The following is a 21644-nucleotide window of genomic DNA, read 5'->3' on the forward strand; positions in this document are numbered from 1 at the left end:
TCATCAACAGTCCAACTGTTGCATTTATTATAATTGCTTTCAAACCTTTTAAACAATTTTGATGACTGTTCCTACATAAATAACCAGGGACAGGCTATAGCTGAGTGCTAATCCTTGATCTTAGAATACTGTATAATGATTAAATTCATCACTAAGAAATCCATTAAAAGTTACAGTAAATGGATGTAGTAACTGCACAGAAATTCCCCAAGATACATGACTTTCCTTGAGGCATGAAGGTATTGAATCAGTGCCGTCAAACTCATTTCCACTATTTGTCTTAAGCTTTTTATTTTTATACAATGGCCTTCACTTTGATATTAGAAAAGCTCAATTTCTCTGGAGTACTGTACTTGAGATTATAGTTAAACCATGAGGTCGAAGGAATTGTCTGTAGAGCTCTGAAACACGATTGTGTCGAGGCACAAATTTGGGGAATGTTACCGAAAAAAATCTGTAGCATTGAAGGTCCCGAAGAACACAGTGGCCTTCGTCCTAATTAAATCGAAGAAGTTTGGAACCACGAAGACTCTTCCTAGAGCTGGCCGCCTGGCCAAACTGAGCAATCGGGGGAGAAGGGCCCTGGTGACCAAGAACCCGATGGTCAATCTGACAGAGCACTTGAGTTCCTCTGTGGAGATTGAAAAACCTTCCAGAAGGACAACAATCTCTGCAGCACTCCACCAATCAGGTCTTATGAAAATTGCATTATTTGGCCTGAACGCCAGGAAACCTGGCACCATCCCTACATTGAAGCATGGTGGTGGCGGGGGAAAGATGAGGAGAGCAAGGTACAGAGAGATCCTTGATGAAAACCTGCTCCAGGGCGCTCAGGACCTCAGACTGGGGTGAAGGTTCATCTTCCAACAGGACAATGACCCTAAGCACACAGCCAAGATAATGCAGGAGTGGCTTCGGGACATGTCTCTGAATGTCCTTGAGTGGCCCAGCCAGAGCCCGGACTTGAACCCAATCGAACATCTCTGTAGTGACCTGAAAATAGCTGTGCAGCAACGCTCCTCATCCAACTTGATAGAGCTTGAGAGGATCTACAGAGAAGAATGGGAGAAACTCCCCAAATACAGGTGTGCTAAGTTTGTAGCAACATACCTACTGTAAGAAGACTAGAGGCTGTAATTGCTGCAAAAGGTGCTTCAACAAAGTACTGAGTTAACCTTTCTGGCGCATGCGTTCCGCTAGAGACCCACCTTGACAACATCTGGTGAAATTGCAGAGCACCAAAATAGTCATTATAAACATTCATAAAAATACAAGTGTTATACATCGGCTTAAAGATGTACTTCTTGCTAATCCAGCCACTTTATCAGATTTCAAAAATACTTTACAGCCAAAGCATACCATGCGATTATCTGAGGACAGCGTCCCGCTTACAAAAGCATACAAACATTTTCCAACCAAGTAGGAGTCAGGAAAGTCAGAAATAGAGATAAAATTAATCACTTACCTTTGAAGATCTTAATCTGGTTGCTGTCACAAGGGTCCCAGCTACACAATAAATGTTTGTTTTGTTCGATAAAGTCCCTCTTTATATCCCAAAAACACAGTTTTGTTGGAGGGTTTTGCTCAGTAATCCACTGGCTCAAAGGCGGTTAAAACATGCAGACGAATACATCCTAATAGTACCGGTCGTCGAAACATGTCAAACGATGTTTATAATTAATCCTCAGGTTGTAAATTGTCTAAATAATCAATAATATTTCAAAGGAAAAACAACGAAGGGCGCTGTCACGACTCTCACCGAAGGTGGCTCCCCTACTTGTTCGAGCGGTGCTCGGTGGTCGTCGTCGCCGGTCTACTAGCCGCCACCGATCCCTTTTTCCTTTTCTGTTCGTTTGGTCTTATTAGTTGCACCTGTTCCTTATTGTGTTTGTTGATTTTTGTCTATTTAAGCCTGTTAGGCCCGCCTAGGTTTGTACGGGATTTTATACTGTTAGTTTGTGGATGTTCGATTGTATTTTATTTTTCCTGACATTTCCGGTCCTGTGTAAATTTATTCGAACCCTCTGCTCTCTGCGCCTGACTCCAAACCCACTGTCCTTAAAGGACTCTGACAGGCGCGCACTCGGTCACGCACGCAAACCAGGGCGGCAGGGTAGCCTAGTGGTTAGAGCGTTGGACTAGTAACCGAAAGGTTGCAAGTTCGAATCCCCGAGCTGACAAGGTACAAATCTGTCGTTCTGCCCCTGAACAGGCAGTTAACCCACTGTTCCTAGGCCGTCATTGAAAATAAGAATTTGTTCTTAACTGACTTGCCTAGCAAAATAAAGGTAAAATATATATATATTTTTTAAAAACACCACTGCATGATTCTACAGTCCACTGACAGAAAGGTCTCTTTCTTCTTCATTTTTCAGAAAAGAAGCCTGAAACAATGTCTAAAGACTGTTGACATCTAGTGGAAGTCATAGGAACTGCAATCTGGGTCCTAACCCATGAGATGCTCTATAGGCATTCAATTGAAAACTACCCACATCAAAAACACAACAAAAGGGGTTCTCCGTGTTTCAGCAAACAATATATTCACAGAAGAGGGGTTCAACAACCCAGACAGAAGTTAAAAAGAATGACTTGCCCAGGAAACTCTTCCAAATGTACCTATGCGTTTCCATCTGGAATAAAGTCTGAGACAAACATGATTATCTCATCTCTGACTGGTGTTTTGAGTGCTCTACCGCTAGGAACCTTGAATTAGTCAAACTGTAGAAATTGTTACTGTATTTCACTGCCTCCAAGTCAAAAAGCATCAGTTTAAATAAATCTAATCAAAATTATATGTCCTAGGAACCCTCTTGAGAGTTTCCATATTTGCTTTGATCATGTGGACGTCAAGCATTCCACAAGTCAAATTAATTCAACTCAATAAAAAGACAAAGGCTGGAATTAAACATTGCATATTTTCCTCACTGTGACTCAGACTCGAAGTGTTACACAGTTCAGCAAGCTTGTCCTTGAGTTTTAGCCTAAAGTTCTCTGGTTTTGTCTACCCTAACATCAATCAAGTCAAGCTCCTGAATGCTAAAGGAATGCATGCCACAGACACTTACCATAGAAGAAACCTTGTAGGAACCTGGCAGTCATGGCTAGTCAGTCTAGTATTTAGCTGAGGGGAATGTGACTTCGGATCATGTGAGCACTTGGCCAGCAATTAGTGCCTGATGTTGGTCTGAGTGGTCGTCCCTACACTCATAGAAAAAAGGGTTCCAAAAGGGTTCTTCAGCTGTCCCATGGGAGCACACTTTTTGGGTTCCATGTAGAATCCTCTTTGTAAATAAGCACCTTTTTTTCAAAGAGTGTAGAGCTGTTACGGTGACCATATTGTGGTCATGACCACAGTTAAATTCCACGTAACCGTTTAGTCATGGTAACTAGGCTTCTCCATAACTGCCCTCTGATGCTGCTGATGGTCATTAGTAACCTACTAAACTTGCTAACTGCCAGTCGCTAATGGCCTGGTACACAACAATTGATTGTCCCTCTAATCACTCTGACATCAATGCAAATCAAAACAAAAATCAAATCATTGAGCTCATGTTGCGCAACATTTCTATAGGCTATGCAATTGTGAGAAAACAGAGTTTTGATGGCCTCCATTAAAAAGAGGAGGATCCCATCAGCATTCTATAGGCTAAGCCTACTATATTTATTTCTCAACTCTCCTAATATTAAGCACATTGCTTCGCTTTACAACAGGAGTATAGCCTACCTGGCTGGCATGAAAATGAACAGTGGGAAAAGCGTCCTCCATATGCTAATTAAGTGCATAGATTACGTGTTTTTTCCCCCTTCCCCTGTTCCAACAGGTACATGACAATGGTCCATTTTAAATCAAAACTAATTTCACACATACATGATTTACTATTTGTAAAGACAATATTAAATTAAGAAAAGTCTGATGGGTGACAATATTATCACTTGTGAATGATGTCTTATCACTTGTGAATGATGCACAGCATGTGCAGTAAGGCAAGAAACAGCACATGCCTTTTTTTGCAACTTTTTCAAATCAGTTGTACACATCATTTAGCCTAGCCCCATATGTTTTGATAAGTTTGGATCACAACTAAAGTGGAAATATATCTCAAAACGCAGTCTATACGCCTAGGACCTGTGGAACACAGTTAGAGAGCACATAGCCTACAGAGCCTAGTGAAACTTGTTCTTATTAGCCTAGTCACTGCGCAATCGCATGTAAAAGCAGAGTTTTGACTGGCCACCATTTAAAAGAGGATCCCAGCTTTCAGGTTCTGCTATATTTATTGCTCAATTCTTAAAATTAAGCACATTATTCCATAATGACTGACCTTAATGTCTTAAAGTAATGATGGACTGTTGTTTCCCTTTGCTTATTTGAGCTGTTCTTGTCATAATATGGACCTGGTCTTTTACCAAATAGGGCTATCGTCTGTATACCATCCCATACCTTGTCACAACACAACTGATTGGCTCAAATGCTTTAAGGAAAGAAATTCCACAAATTAACTTTTAACAAGGCACACCTGTTAATTGAAATGAACATTCCAGGTGACTACCTCATGAAGCTGGTTGAGAGAATGCCAAGAGTGTGAAAAGCTGTCATCAAGGCAAAGGGTGGCTACTTTGAAGAATCTCAAATATAAAATATATTTGGATTTGTTTAACACTTTTTTGGTTACTACATGATTCCATATGTGTTATTTCATAGTTATGATGTATTTACTATTATTCTGCAATGTAGAACATAGTTTGTTTTTTTTATAAATAAAAACTCTTGAATGAGTAGGTGTGTCCAAACTTTTGACTGGTACTGTATATTCCTCATATTATAAAATAATATAAAATAATTAGAAAGAATTCTAAGTAAATCTTGTTTGATAAATTAACTAGTGTAGCCCACAGCCATATGGCATAGCCAGATGAGGGCCTAACATAAGGACAACTCAGAATATGTTATTCTGTTCTTCTGAAAAAGGCTAAATTTTCTTCGTATCATGTTTCTGTATCACCCGTCTAAAATAAATAATGGGTTTATTGTGATGGTGTAGGCTATATTAAATGGATTTGACTTTTTAAAATATTGTCTGCATCAATGGCTCGTAGACTATGCGTGGCACCCAGGAAATTCCAAAAGTGTTTATGTTAATTAACAGTAAATTACCGTGAGACCGGTAGTTAATTGTAATGACAATCACCGTCTGACAAAATGTCATGACCGCTACAGCCCTAGTCATCCCCATGCAGCATCTCCCCACACGTGCCGGCTGGGGGACAGGGCTGTCAACGTGAGAGCTCATTAGCACGGCCTCTTGGAAAGAAAGCTGCGACAGGCTTGGAGGGCGACCCCAGGAGGGACAGCGACCGCCAGCGCGGGTCATGTTTCCACATCGTCTACAAAAGTAAGAATTATTTACCCAAGCACAACCCTTGCCGTTAGTGCCATCTCCTGCAACACCGGGTGGGTCTCTCTCTCTGTCTTTCTGTCTCTCATTCTCTCTCTATCTCTGGAATGGCAACAGCACATGCCATATACAGTGCCTTCAGAGAGTACTCATAACCTTTGACTTATTCCACATTTTGTTGTTTTACAGCCTGAAATCAAAATGGATTAAATATATACAAAAACATTACACATCTACACACAATACCCCATAATGACAAAGCTAAAACATGTTTTTAGAAATGTTTGCAAACGTATTGAAAATTAAATACAGACATTTCTCATTTACATATCTCATAAGTATTCACACCCCTGAGTCAATGCATGTTAGAATCACCTTTGGCAGCGATTACAGCTGTGTATTTCTGGGTACGAGCTTTGCACACCTGGCATGTACAATATTTGCACATTATTATTTTCAAATGACAAAAAATCTCAATTTAATATTTTGAAATTCAGGCTATAACACAAAATGTGGAAAAAAGTCCAGAGGCGTGAATACTTTCTGAAGGCAATGTAAATCATAGAGTAATGAAAGTCAATCAAATACCCCTGTGAAACTTTTACTACTACAATGCTGTATCACCTATCATGATCCGTACAACATTGAAGATGGCGCCGATAGATAAGAGCTGTGTTCGTATTCTCATACGAACATATTGTATACTACATACTTAATGAGTATATACTACATACTAATCGTTCATTTTAGTATAGTGTAAACAAATGGTATCATTTCAGCTGTGTATACTAGCGCTACGTCTGTCTACTGGAAGTTGATACTGTTGCTTTGTAACCTCTTGCTAGCTTGTTTACCATAGCAGATTACAAGCTAGACACGTCGGTGTGTTCATAAATTCAATCTGGAGTGCCAAAGTGCATTTGTAAATTCAGAGCATTACCATATTGTCTGTTTGTAAATGCAGAGAGTTTCCCTCTCGGAGCATTCAGAGCCCATACTGGAAGCTCTGGCCGAGGTGTAGGGTTGATTCGAGCGTACTGACCGTCACAATGTTCAGAACGCCTCCCCAATTTCTCCTTCCCCCAAATCCAGATAGCTGATGTTCTGAAAAGAGCTGCAAAATTTGGACCCCTACAAATCAGCTGGGATAGACAATCTGGACCCTCTCTTTCTAAAATTATCCACCGCAATTGTTGCAACCCCTATTACTAGCCTGTTCCACCTCTCTTTCGTATCGTCTGAGATCCATAAAGATTGGAAAGCTGCGCGGTCATCCCCCTCTTCAAAGGGGGAGACACTCTAGAACCAGACTGTTACAGACCTACAGTTGAAGTCGGAAGTTTACATACACCTTAGCCAAATACATTTAAATGCAGTTTTTCACAATTCCTGACATTTAATCCTAGTAAAGATTCCCTGTCTGAGATCAGTTAGAATCACCACTTTATTTTAAGAATGTGAAATGTCTAAATAATAGTAGAGAGAATGATTTATTTCAGCTTTTATTTCTTTCATCACATTCCCAGTGGGTCAGACATTTACATACACTCAATTAGTATTTGGTAGCATTTGCCTTTAAATTGTTTAACTTGGGTCAACGGTTTCGGGTAGCCTTCCACAAGCTTCCCACAATAAGTTGGGTGAATTTTGGTTCATTCCTGCTGACAGAGCTGGTGTAACTGAGTCAGGTTTGTAGGCCTCCTTGCTCGCACACACTTTTTCAGTTCTGCCCACACATTTTCTATAGGATTAAGGTCAGGGCTTTGTGATGGCTACTCCAATACCTTGACTTTGTTGTCCTTAAGCCATTTTGCCACAACTTTGGAAGTATGCTTGGAGTCATTGTCCATTTGGAAGACCCATTTGCGACCAAGCTTTAACTTCCTGATGACTGATGTCTTGAGATGTTGCTTCAATATATCCACATAATTTGCCTTCCTCATGATGCCATCTATTTTGTGAAGTCCACCAGTCCCTCCTGCAGCAAAGCACCCCCACAACATGACGCTGCCACCCCCGTGCTTCACGTTTGGGATGGTGTTCTTCGGCTTGCAAGCCTCCCCCCTTTTCCTCCAAACATAACGATGGTCATTATGGCCAAACAGTTCTATTTTTGTTTCATCAGACCAGAGGACATTTCTCCAAAAAGTTGACTGGCAAGGTGACTGGGACTGTGGTTTATTACAAACAGTCCAGTTATGCCCTTCGTAAAGCAATTAAATGAGCATAAAGTCGGTAAGGAGACAAAGTGGAGTCTCAATTCAACGCCTCAGTCACAAGATGAATGTGGCAGGGGCTCCAGACAATCATGGATTATAAGGTGAAAACCAACCACGTCGCGGACACAGACGTCTTGCTCCCCAGACACGCTAAACACCTTCGCCCGCTTCGAGGAAAACACAGTGCCGCCAAATTGGAGACCGTCAGCTTTCGTTCTCCGTGGCCGATGTGAGTAAGACATTTCAGCTTGTTAATTCTTGCAAGGCTGCCAGCCCAGACGGCATCCCTAGCCGCGTCCTCAGAGCATGAGCAGACCAGCTGGCTTGTTTATTCCATGTGTAATTCTGTGTTGTTGTTTGTGTCGCACTGCTTTGCTTTATCTTGGCCAGGTCGCAGTTGTACATTTACATTTACATTTAAATGAGAACTTGTTCTCAACTAGCCTACCTGGTTAAATAAAGGTGAAATAAAAAATTAAAAATACACATTTTTAAAATGCTTGGCAAGTCAGAGGGCCTCAGACTCACAGAAGGAATATTTTGTTCACAGACTATGTCAATGCCTCTCCTCCACCTGCGGATGCACCTGTGGCATAGTCTTGAGACATTTAACCAATCATGACTCATATTTTTTACACATCACGAGAATAGTCGGTTCATTGAGCTATGACACCATGCATCCAAAGCATACATAGCTTATTTTATTGTAGGGAGTAGTCTCCTGTTACTCTTTTGACAATTTGTCACTTTAGGCTCCATGTGTTATGACTTCGTTGCATAAATCAAGAGCCCGGTATTCAAGAACCCAATTATGTGTTTGAGGAGGTGCGTGCTGCTCCCCGATGGTCTGTCTGGACGGTCCTGCAGTGGGTGTGTTGTGGCTCCTCTCCAGTAGCAGCTGTAACCAGGCTCCCTCCACACTGGTCTAGGGTCCAAAGTGTAATCCAGGCCAAGTGGTGAACTTTGGAGTTGACCGTTAAGCTCTTGCACTCCTAAATACTGGATTCAGCACCTCCCTTCAAAGGCTGTTAAGACCCTGCTGTCTAATCTGCTCCTATTTGAAGTCCTTCACTTCCATGACCATGACTATGTCTCCTTCTGTAGCGCCACAACAGGCCTGTCAGCAAGCACAAGACTCAAGGCAAGTAGTAGGTGAGAGACAAATTAATGTATTACTTTTCGAGAAGAAATAACTAAAAACATTTCAAAGTTGGCATGCGTGAGCCTCAGCTAAGCAAATAACATTTTTATCTGTCTGACTAACTATTGTCTGCTTTCTCATTTTTCTTATTTTGTCTCAAGTTGTTTTCCTCTTGCAATATGTGTTTTGAAAATGTATTTGGCTTTTTCTGTTATTGCATGGAGTTTAAAAAAAAAGTCTGCTTTGTCTGTAATGTCATCACCTGTCTGCTTTGCTGCACAGTTATTGCCCTATCTCGGTCAGGTCATTATTGTGAAAGAGAATGTTTTGTCACTGACTTACCAGGTTAAATGAAGATTAAATCAAAATTAAAGATCCAGTCTCCTTCAAAGTGTTACTGGCAGCATAGCCTCATTTTCTAGGCTATTTCCCAAGGAAAGTGTCACACTTTGCAAACTCAGCGAATATAAGGAATACATACATTTTTGACAACAACAAAAAGCTTGGTAGCTGCGGTAGTCATCACAATTTAAGTGTTTCAGAAATGCTACAACATATATGATATATTATATATATATTATAACATATATTCTATTTTACTAATTTAGCAGACACTCTTATCCACGTTGTTACGTTACAGCCTTGTTCTAAAATTGATTACATTTTGCAAATGTATATAAAAAAAATATTGGATATAAAAGCGATGACAACTTACCAACATTACAACCATCTTTCCTGAAGCAGATCCTTTGTTCGGACCTCCACCCTGGACATGGAATCTTATCCCAGAGGCCGACCCAAAACAACGCGGTCATTGCAGGAGAGGCAGATGGAAAGGCCTACTAGGCAAGCACACCATCCACCGCTCCCAAGCATATTTATCTGCCAATGTTCAATCTCTAGATAATAAGGTGGACGAAATTAGGGCATGTGTTGCCTTCCAGAGAGACATCAGAGATTGTAACATTCTCTGTTTCACGGAAACATGGCTCACTCGGGATATGTTTTCAGAGTCGGTACAGCCAACCGGTTTCTTCATGCATCGCGCCGATAGAAACAAACATCTCTCTGGTAAGAAGAAGGGCGGGGGTGTATGACTTATGATTAACGACTCATGGTGTAATCACAACAACATACAGGAACTTGAGTCCTTTTGTTCACCTGACCTAGAATTCCTTACAATCAAATGCCGACCACATTGTCTTCCAAGAGAATTCTCTTTGATTATAGTCACAGCCGTGTATATCCCCCCTCCAAGCAGATACCTCGTCGGCCCTGAAAGAACTTCATACATCCTGAGGCTGCATCTATTGTAGCCGGGGATTTTAACAAAGCTAACCTGAGAACGAGACTTCCTAAATTATATCAGCAAATTGAATGCGCGACACGGGCTGCTAGCATTCTGGATCATTGCTACTCTAAATTCCACAATGCATACAAAGCCCTAACCCTCTGACCGTGACTCCATTTTGTTGCTCCCAGCCTATAGACAGAAACTAAAACAGGAAACGCCCGTGCTCAGGTCTGTCCAACGCTGGTCTGACCAATTGGATTCCACGCTTCAGGATTGCTTCAAACACGTGGACTGGGATATGTTCCGGATAGCCTCCAACAACAACATTAATGTATACGCTGACTCGGTGAGTGAGTTTATTAGCAAGTGCATCGGAGATGTTGTACCCACTGTGACTATTAAAACATTTCCTAACCAGAAACCGTGGATTGATGGCAGCATTCGCACAAAACTGAAAGCGCAAACCGCTGCTTTTAGGCAGTGCGACGGTAAACATGAACGAATACAAACAGTGCAGCTATTCCCTCCGCAAGGCAATCAAACAAGCAAAGCGTCAGTAAAGAGACAAAGTAGAGTCGCAATTCAACTGCTCAAACACAAGACGTATGTAGCAGTCAACCATGGATTACAAAAACAAAACCAGCCCATTTGCGGACATCGACGTCTTGCTCCCAGACAAATTAAACAACTTCTTTGCTCGCTTTGAGGACAATACAGTGCCACTGACACGGCCCGCTACCAAAGCCTGTGGGCTCTCCTAGTCCGTGGTCAAACATTTGAGTAAAACATTTAAACGTGTTATCCCTCGCAAGGCGGCCGTCCCAGAAGGCATCCCTAGCCGTGTCCGCAGAGAATGCGCAGAGCAGCTGGCTGGTGTGTTTATGGACATATTCAATCATTCCCTATCCCAGTCTGTTGTCCCCACATGCTTCAAGATGGCCACCATTGTTCCTGTTCCCAAGAAAGCTAAAGTAGCTGAACTAAATTACTATCGCCCCGTTGCACTCACTTCTGTCATGAAGTGCTTTGAGAGACTAGTCAAGGTGCATATCACCTCCACCCTACATGATACCCTGGACTAGAGGTCGACCGATTAATCAGAATGGCCGACAACCTTACAGTTAACTAGTCCAACACTGTCACGGTTCATGAATCTACTACCTCTCTCTCTCTCCCTCTCTCTCTCTCTCTCTCTCTCTCTCTCTCTCTCTCTCTCTCTCTCTCTCGTGTTTGTGTGGGCGTGGTTCCCAATCTCGGCCTGATTGTCTGCGCCAGCTGGAACCACTTCTCTTCCCTTTATATGTTCTGTAACCAGTGTTTCTTGTTGTCAGATCGTTGTTACTTCCCTGAGGTTGTGTCGTGTGTCCGTGCTCATTGTTACTTCCCTGAGGTTGTGTCGTGTGTCCGTGCTCATCTCTCGCCGCCCTTGTGTGGATGAACTGCTGTGCTCCTTCCTACCCATCCGGACACACTCCCCTGGATTTCTCAGCACGCTATCATCGGAAGATGCGCCCTAGTCCCTGGGTCGGATTCCGTCTGAGTACAGTCTGTCTGTCCTGTTGCTACTGTAAACTGTATTAATTAAACCATCGTTGCTTGCATCTTGCATCCGCCTCTGTATTGTCACAAACACAATAACGACCTGCCTCTCTCTCGTTGCACTCCACAAGGAGACTGCCTGTTACGCAAATGCGGTAAGCCAAGGTAAGTTGCTAGCTAGCATTAAACTTATCTTATAAAAAACAATCAATCATAATCACTAGTTAACTACACATGGTTGATGATATTACTAGATATTATCTAGTGTGTCCTGTGTTGCATATAATCTGACTGAGCATACAAGTATCTAAGTATCTGACTGAGCGGTGGTAGGCAGAAGCAGGCGCGTAAATATTCATTCAAACAGCACTTTCGTGCGTTTTGCCAGCAGCTCTTCATTGTGTGTCAAGCATTGCGCTGTTTATGACTTCAAACCTATCCATTCCCGAGATGAGGCTGGTGTGACCGAAGTGAAATGGCTGGCTAGTTAGCGCGCGCTAATAGCATTTCAAACTTTACTCGCTCTGAGCCTTGGGGTGGTTGTTTCCCTTGCTCTGCATGGGTAACGCTGCTTCGATGTGGTGGCTGTTGTCGAGCCCAGGGAGGAGCGAGGAGAGGGACGGAAGCTATACTGTTACACTGGCAATACTAAAGTGCCTATAAGAACATCCAATAGTCAAAGGTTAATTAATGAAATACAAATGGTATAGAGGGAAATAGTCCTGTAATAACTACAACCTAAAACTTCTTACCTGGGAATATTGAAGACTCATGTTAAAAGGAACCACCAGCTTTCATATGTTCTCATGTTCTGAGCAAGGAACTGAAACATTAGCTTTCTTACATAGCACATATTGCACTTTTATGTTCTTCTACAACACTTTGTTTTTGCATTATTTAAACCAAATTGAACATGTTTCATTATCTACTTGAGGCTAAATAAATGTTATTGATGTATTATATTAAGTTAAAATAAGTGTTAATTCAGTATTGTTGTAATTGTCATTATTACAAAAACGATTTTATTACATTTTTATAAATTGGCCGATTAATCGGTATCGGCTTTTTTGGTCCTCCAATAATCGGTATCGAAAAATCATAATCGGTCGACCTCTACCCTGGACCCACTCCAATTTGCGCAACAGCGCCTCTTCAACCTCAGGAAACTGGAGAAATCTGTCTTGTCACCTAAAACACTCACAAACTTTTACAGGTGCACAATCGAGAGTATCCTGTCGAGCTGTATCACCGTCTGGTACGGCAACTGCACCGCCCTCAACCGCAAGAATCCAGAGGGTAGTGTAGTTTGCACCGCCCTCAACCGCAAGGCTCTCCAGAGGGTAGTGCAGTCTGCACAATGCATCACCGGGGGCAAACTACCTGCCCTCCAGGACACCTACAGAACCTGATATCACAGGAAGGCCAAAAAGATAATCAAGGACAACAAACACCCAAGCCACTGCCTGTTCACCCCGCTATCATCCAGAAGGCGAGGTCAGTACAGGTGCATCAAAGCTAGGACCGAGAGACTGAAAAACAGCTTCTATCTCAAGGCCATCAGACTGGTAAACAGCGATCACTAACATAGAGAGGCTGCTGTCAACATAGACTCAAATATCTGGCCACTTTAATAAATAGTCTTAATAGAGGTATCACTAGTCACCTTAAATAACGCCACTTTAATAATGTTTACATATCCTACATCACTCATTTCATATGTATATACTGCTCAATACCATCTACTGCATCTTGCCTATGCCACACGGCCATCGCTCATCCATATATTTATATGTCCATATTCTTATTCCTCCCTTACATTTTTGTGTGTATACGGTAGTTGCTGTGAATTTCTTAGATTACGTTTTAGATATTACTGCATTGTCGGAAATAGAAGCACAAGCATTTCGCGTGTATGTGTATGTGACCAATAACATTTCATTTGATTTTCAAAGGCACTTTAAAACATCAAACCGTTACCAAAGACTATTAACAAATTGCCCTGAAACAAATCCAAGTCAACAACAACAGTCACACGTACTGAGCAATCAAACAGTTCAAACAGCAATGAGTAAGGGAAAGGTAAAGGGAGATACCTAGTCAGTTGTCCACCTGAATGTATTCAAATGAAATGTGTCTCCCGCATTTAACCCAACCCCGCTGAATCAGAGTAGGCTTCTAGTTAGAGACAACACTTAAATTAAATTGCCGTGGCAAGACAATACCAACAACTTATTGAATCAGAAAATATACTTTCTATTCTTGCAGATGATGTCCTTCCAAGCTATAGAGGAGGCACCATAGTCAACAATGACAGTTCCACTAGCTAGTAGCTAGCAAACATACTGAACATACTACACTGAACTATCAGAACTCAGGATAAGATGCAGACAGTTAGAGCCACAGATGTTTATTGACCCAAACAGGGGGCAGGCAAAAGACAGGTCAAAGGCAGGCAGGTACAGAACGGCAGACAGGCTCAGGGTCAGGGCAGCCAGAACTGTCAGAACCGGGGAACTAGGAAACAGAACTTGAGAAAGCAGGGAGAAGGGAAAACACGCTGGTAAGAGCTGACATAAGACAAACTGGCAACAGACAAACAGAGAACACAGGTATAAATACACTGGGGATAATGAGGAAGATGGGCGACATCTGGAGGGAGTGGAGACAAGCACAAAGACAGGTAAAACAGATCAGGGTGTGACATGAACAAAAATCTAAATGTGTAAAGTGTTGGTCCCATGTTTCATGAACTGAAATAAAAGATCCCAGAAATGTTCCATATGCACAAAAAGCTTATACCTCTCAAATTTTGAGTACAAATTTGTTTACATCCCTGTTAGTGAGTATTTGTCCTTTCCAAAGACAGTCCACCCACCTGACAGGTGTGGCATATCAAGAAGCTGATTAAACAGCATTAAACAGGTGTACCTTGTGCTGGGGGCAATAAAAGGCCACTCTAAAATGTGCGGTTTGTAAAACAACACAATGCTACAGATGTCTCAGGTTTTGAGAGAGCGTGCAATTTGCATGCGGACTGCAGGAATGTCCACCAGAGCTGTTGCCAGATAATCTACCATAGACGTTTCCAACGTCGTTTTAGAGAATTTGGCAGTGCGTCCGACCGCCTCACAATAGCAGACCACGTGTAACCACACCAGCCCAGGACCTCCACATCCAGCTTCTTCACCTGTGGGATCGTCTGAAACCAGCCACCCGGACAGCTGATGAAACTGTGGGTTTGCACAACCAAATAATTTGTGCAGAGGATTTGAGAAACAATCTAAGGGATTCTCATCTGTGTGCTCGTCGTTCTCACCAGGGATTTGACCTGACCGCAGTTCGGCATCGTCACCGACTTCAGTGGGCAAATGCTCAACTTCGATGGCCACTGGCATGCTGGAGATTAATAATAGTTTCAGCTGTACAGGGCAGATGGCAGAACGCATGCATACTCACCAGACATGTCACCCATTGAGCATGTTTGCGTTGCTCTGGATCAACGTGTACAACAACGTGATCCAGTTCCTGCCAACATCTAGCAACATCGCATAGCAATTGAAGCAGAGTGAGACAACATTCCACAGGCCACAATCAACAGACTGATTAAGACAAGTGATGGTCACACTAGATACTGACTGGTTTTCTGATCCACGCCCCTACCGTTTTTAAAGATATCTGTGACCAACAGATGTACAGTTGAAGTCGGAAGTTTACATACACTTAGGAGTCATTAAAACTCGTTTTTCATCCACTCCACAAATTTCTTGTTGACAAACTATAGTTTTGGCAAGTCTGTTAGGACATCTACGTTGTGCATGATACAAATAATTTTTCCAACAATTGTTTACAGACAGTTTATTTAACTTATAATTAACTGTATCATAATTGCAGTGGGTCAGAAGTTTACATACACTAAGTTGACTGTGCCTTTAAACAGCTTGGAAAATTCCAGAAAATGATGTCATGGCTTTAGAAGATTCTTTAGAAGATTCTGATAGGCTAATTGACATCATTTGAGTCAATTGGAGGTGTATCTGTGGATGTATTTCAAGGTCTACCTTCAAACTCAGTGCCTCTTTGCTTGACATCATGGGAAAATCAAAAGAAATCAGCCAGGACCTCAGAAAGAAAAATGGTAGACTTCCACAAGTCTGGTTCATCCTTGGGAGCAATTTTCAAACGTCTGAAGGTACCACGTTCATCTGTACAACAATAGTACGCAAGTATAAACACCATGGGACCACGCAGCCGTCATACCGCTCAGGAAGAAGACACGTTCTGTCTCCTAGAGATAAACGTGCTTTGGTGTGAAAAGTGCAAATCAATCCCAGAACAACAGCAAAGGACCTTGCGAAGATGCTGGAGGAAACAGGTACAAAAGTATCTATAGCCACAGTAAAACGAGTCCTATATCGACATAACCTGAAAGGCCGCTCAGCAAGGAAGAAGCCACTGCTCCAAAACCGCCATTAAAAAAGGCAGACTACAGTTTGCAAATACACATGGGGACAAAGATGGTACTTTTTACAGAAATGTCATCTGGTCTGATGAAACAAAAATAGAACTGTTTGGCCATAATGACCATCGTTATGTTTGGAGGAAAAAACGGGATGCTTGCAAGCCGAAGAACACCATCCCAACCGTGAAGCACAGGGTTGGCAGCGTCATGTTGTGGGGGTGCTTTGCTGCAGGAGGGACTGGTGGACTTCACAAAATAGATGCCATCATGAGGAAAGGACAATGATGTGGCTATATGGAAGCTACATCTCAAAACATGAGTCAGGAAGTTAAAGCTTAGTCGCAAATGGGTCTTCCAAATGGACAATGACCCCAAGCATACTTTCAAAGATGTAGCTAAATGGCTTAAGGACAACAAAGTCAAGGTATCCCAAAGCCCTGACCTGAGCAGGGAGGCCTACAAACCTGACTCAGTTACACCATCTCTGTCTGGAGGAATGGGCCAAAATCCACCCAACTTATTGTGGGAAGCTTGTGGAAGGCTACCCAAAACATTTGACCCAAGTTAAACAATTTAAAGACAGTGCTACCAAATACTAATTGAGTGTATGTAAACTTCTGACCCACTGGGAATGTGATGAAAGAAATAAAAGCTGAAATAAATCATCTCTACTATTATTCAGACATTTCACATTCTTAAAATAAAGTGCTGATCCTAACTGACCTAAGGCAGGGACTTTTTACTAGGATTAAATGTCAGGAATTGTGGAAAAACTGCATTCAAATGTATTTGGCTATGGTGTATGTAAACTTCCGACTTCAACTGTATATCTGTATTCCCAGTCATGTGAAATTCATAAATAAGGGCCTAATGAATTTATTTCAATTGACTGATTTCTTTATATGAACTATAACTCAGTAAAATATTTTAAATTGTTGCATGTTGCATTTACAGTACCAGTCTGAATGTTTATTTTTATTTTTTTACTATTTACGTTGTAGAATAACAGTGAAAACATAAAAACTATGAAATAACACATATGGAATCATCTATTAACCAAAAAGGTGTTAAACAAATCAAAATATATTTTCTGATTGAGATTCTTCAATGTAGCCACCCTTTGCCTTGATGACAGCTTTACACAATCTTGGCATTCTCTCAACCAGCTTCTTGAGGAATACTTTTCCAACAGTCTTGAAGGAGTTCCCACATATGCTGAGCACTTGTTGGCTGCTTTTCCTTCACTCTGCGGTCCAACTCATCCCAAACGATCTCAATTGGGTTGAGGTCATCTGATGCAGCACTCCATCATTCTCCTTCCTGGACAAATAGCCCTAGCACAGCCTGGAGGTGTGTTGGGTCATTGTCCTGTTGAAAAATAAATGATAGTCCCACTAAGCGTAAACCAGATGGGATGGCGTATCGCTGCAGAATGCTGTGATAGCCATGCTGGTTAAGTGTGCCTTGAATACTAAATAAATCATTAACAGGGTCACCAGCAAAGCACCCCTACACCATCCTACCTCCTCCTCCATGCTTCACGGTGGGAACCACACATGCAGAGATAATCTGTTCACCTACTCCTCGTCTCACAAAGACATGGTGGTTGAAACCAAAAATCTCAAATTTGGACTCATCAGACCAAGGGACAGATTTCCACCGGTTTAACCTGTTTGGGCTAGGGGGCAGCATTTTCACTTTTGGATGAAAAGCATTCCCAGAGTAAATTGCCACCTACTCAGTCCCAGATGCTAACATATACATATTATTATTAATATTGGATAGAAAACACTGAAGCTTCTAAAACTGTTTGAATGATGTCTGTGATTATAACAGAACTCATATGTTAGACAAAAACCTGAGAAAAAATCCAAACAGGAAGTGGGAAATCTGAGGTTTGTAGTTTTTAAACTCAGCCCCTATTGAATATACATGTGGGATACTGGTTATGTTGCACTTCATAAGGCTTCCACTAGATGTCAACCGTCGTTAGAACGTTGTTTGATGCTTCTAATATGAAGGGGAGCTGAATGAGAGGGGAATGAGTCAGGGGTCTGCCAGCAGCCTCGCTCAGTCACGCGCATTCACATGAGAGGTAGCTCTCGTTCCATTGCTTTTCTACAGACATTGGAATTCTCCGGTTGGAACATTATTGAACCTTTATGGTAAAAACATCCTAAAGATTGATTCTATACATAGTTTGATATGTTTCTACGACCAGTAATATAACTTTTTGGAATTTTCGTCCGACCTTTCCGCTGGAAGTTGCATGTGCATTTCGATTTGTTTACCAAATGCCCTAACAAAAGGAGGGATATGGACATAAATGGTGAACTTTATCAAACAAATCAAACATTTATTGTGGAACTGGGATTCCTGGGAGTGCATTCTGATGAAGATCATCAAAGGTAAGAGAATATTTATATTTATTATTTCTGACTAATGTTGACTGGCGTACATATCTCTTTTGGCTGGTTTGGGCTCTGAGCTCTGTACTCAGATCATTGCATGGTATGCTTTTTCCATAATTTAAAAAATAAATCTGATACAACGGTTGCATTAAGGAGAAGTGTATCTAAAGTTCCATGCATAATACTTTAATTTTCATCAACATTTATAATGAGTATTTCTGTGAATTGATGTGGCTCTCTGCAAAATCACCACATGTTTTGGAACTACTGAACAACACATGCCAATTTAAAATTGGATTTTTGGATATAAATATGCACTTCATCGAACCAAACATACATGTATTGTGTAACATGAAGTCCTATGAGTGCCATCTGATGAAGATCATCAAAGGTTAGTGATTACTTTTATCTCTATTTGTGCTTTTTGTGACTCCTCTCTTTGGCTGGAAAAATGGCTGGGGTTTTCTGTGACTTGGTGGTGACCTAACATAATCGTTTGTGGAGCTTTCGGTGTAAAGCATTTTTTAAATCAGACACAGTGGCTGGATTAACGAGAATTGTATCTTTAAAATGGTGCCTAATACTTGTATGTTTGCAAAATTTGATTTATGAGATTTCTGTTGATTTGTTTTTGGCGCCCTGCAATTTCATTGGCTGTTGGCGAGGGCTTCCGGTAGCGGAACGGCCTAGACAGGTTAATGTCCGTTGCTCATGTTTCTTGTCCCAAGCAAGTCTCGTCTTCTTATTGGTGTTCTTTAGTAGTGATTTCTTTGCAACAATTTGACCATGAAAGCCTGATTCACACAGTCTCCTCTGAACAGTTGATGTTGAGATATGTCTGTTACTTGAACTCTGTGAAGCATTTATTTGGGCTGCAATCTGAACTAATGAACTTATCCTCTGCAGCAGAGGTAACTCTGGGTCTTCCTTTCCTGTGGCAGTCCTCGTGAGAGCCAGTTTCATCATAGCGCTTGATGGTTTTTGCAACTGCACTTGAAGAAACTTTCAAAGTTCTTGAAATTTTCAGGATTGACTGACCTTCATGTCTTAAAGCAATGATGGACTGTCGTTTCTCTTTGCTTATTTGAGCTGTTCTTGCCATAATATGGACTTGGTCTTTTACCAAATAGGGCTATCTTCGGTATACCACCCTACCTTGTCACAACACAACTGATGGCCTCAAACGCATTAACAAATTCACTTTTAACAATGCACACCTGTTAATTTAAATGCATTCCGAGGACTACCTCATGAAGCTGGTTGAGAGAATGCCAAGAATATGCAAAGCTGTCATCAAGGTAAAGGGTGGCTACTTCAAAGAATCTGAAATATTAAATATATTTTGAGTTATTTAACACTTTTTTGCTTACTACATGATTCCATACATGTTAATTCATAATTTTGATGTCTTCACTGTTATTTTACAATGTAGAAATAGAAAAAATAAAGAAAAACCTGGGAATGAGTAGGTGTGTCCAAACTGTTGACTGGTACTGTATATTTTTGTTCAGTGCATCTAGCAAGCTGGGCAATAGTCCTTGAAATGTCGCCAGTCATTCAGGTGTAACCAGAGCCATATGTGTTAGTGTGCATGTTCGTTCCGCTGTGTCCAAGCCCACTCTCTGACAAAATTATTTTCAGACAATCACTGGGCAAAGTAAACACAATATCACAGCGCCTGACTACAAAACTACTGGCAGCAACAACAAAAAACATATTCAGAAGATAAATTAGCATCTGCTTGTCTTTGGGTCACCTAAACATCAAAAGAGCTCCAAAGATAGTCTCAAAAACTGTTAGAAAACAAACTCAAGATGTTTCCCTGAATCTAGATGGACAGGGAGAGACAGGGATGCCCCCTACTCTCCCCCTTATGCGATAGAACAAATGTATAGCTTTTGCGTCACCCCACATTTATGCAGGCCATCGACCCTCCCCCGCCTGTCTCTGTTGGTAATCCAGCCCCCCAGGTCTCAATCACTTGAAGCGGAGGTCCTGTGTGTTGTAATGGTACAACATGAGCGAGGCAGCATTAGAGAGCTATTTTGCAGAAAGGAAAAAAGAAAGGGCGATCGATGGACACCCTCCCATCACATTCCAACACCTGTTTCAAATGGGCTTGCTCTTTTGATTTAAACAATAAACACTGGATTCTTTTGTAATTACCACTATCTCTTGCCCTACTATGTATACCCAACAGCTGTTTTCCAGCATTGGATTGGCTTATGAAAGAACATTATTTATTTGTTTTATTTTTTACATGCATGTTTGTTTTTGCCAGACCAAAATCCTGGCTTAACAGACCTTCAGTAATGTTGCCATTATTAGATATAGATTTCACACACATTACAGACCAATACAGTCTGCACTGCACATCCAGAATTCTATGTTCAGTAGAACATGCTTTATCAGAATCAGAACTTAGAAAATGCAACACTGAACTCTAAAGTAGAAGTAGAAGAATCCAAGACAACAAGCACTTCAGTCTCCGGGCCAAGAGACCAGTTAACAAGTCAGTAAATCAAAGTGTGACACAGAGACACCAGTCATGATAAATGCCTCTCTAGAGTCTTACTATCGCTGGCTACATCTTCACTCTGTAAAAAGATTTATGAATGGTGCATTGGGTTCCCAAAATTCACTTCAGTCAAAGTACAGTGGGGTATAGTAAGCATAGCACCAGGCCCTCCATGCCGCTACTTCATGCTTGTCTGAAAAAGACTGGCTCTATTTCTGGCAGGGTGCCAATAATCATCAGAATGAAGGCTTAATACCCCGCGGGTTGACAGCTGCATGGATTAGCTCCCCTTGCCCGCTGTCAATGACGCCCCTGTATTGTGCCATTCCCTGTAAAAGCGGCACCAGATTTAGGAAGGAGGGTAAAGGAGAGGAGAGGGAGGGGGTTTAACAGTCAGGTGCTTCTGCTTTTGATGTCTTGGTGACATACACAAGTGCTTTGTGCTGGCAGTATATAGTATTTCTATGCTATTAATAGTATATAATCACTCTGATACTATCTCTCACTGTCAGTGGGCGTACACTGATAATAAAAGAGAACTCTGCCCTTCCTCCCCAGAGAGCTACTTGTCTTTTTCATGGAGTGCCACATTGGGTGTTTCTCAATATGCATACTGCCGTGCTCCACACTCTCATGCTCCAAGTGCATTCTCCGAGGATGTTCTCTT

The 21644-nt window shown here is 41.6% G+C and overlaps 1 protein-coding gene across 2 annotated transcripts in view; it reads right to left on the reverse strand.

Annotated features, from left to right (window-relative positions):
* Positions 1-21644, reverse strand: part of LOC118361263 (semaphorin-3F-like) — a 114298-nt gene that overhangs the window by 76582 nt on the left and 16072 nt on the right. The window lies entirely within an intron of this gene.

Source organism: Oncorhynchus keta, chromosome 28 (assembly GCF_023373465.1).
Source record: "Oncorhynchus keta strain PuntledgeMale-10-30-2019 chromosome 28, Oket_V2, whole genome shotgun sequence".
Taxonomy (NCBI): domain Eukaryota; kingdom Metazoa; phylum Chordata; class Actinopteri; order Salmoniformes; family Salmonidae; genus Oncorhynchus; species Oncorhynchus keta.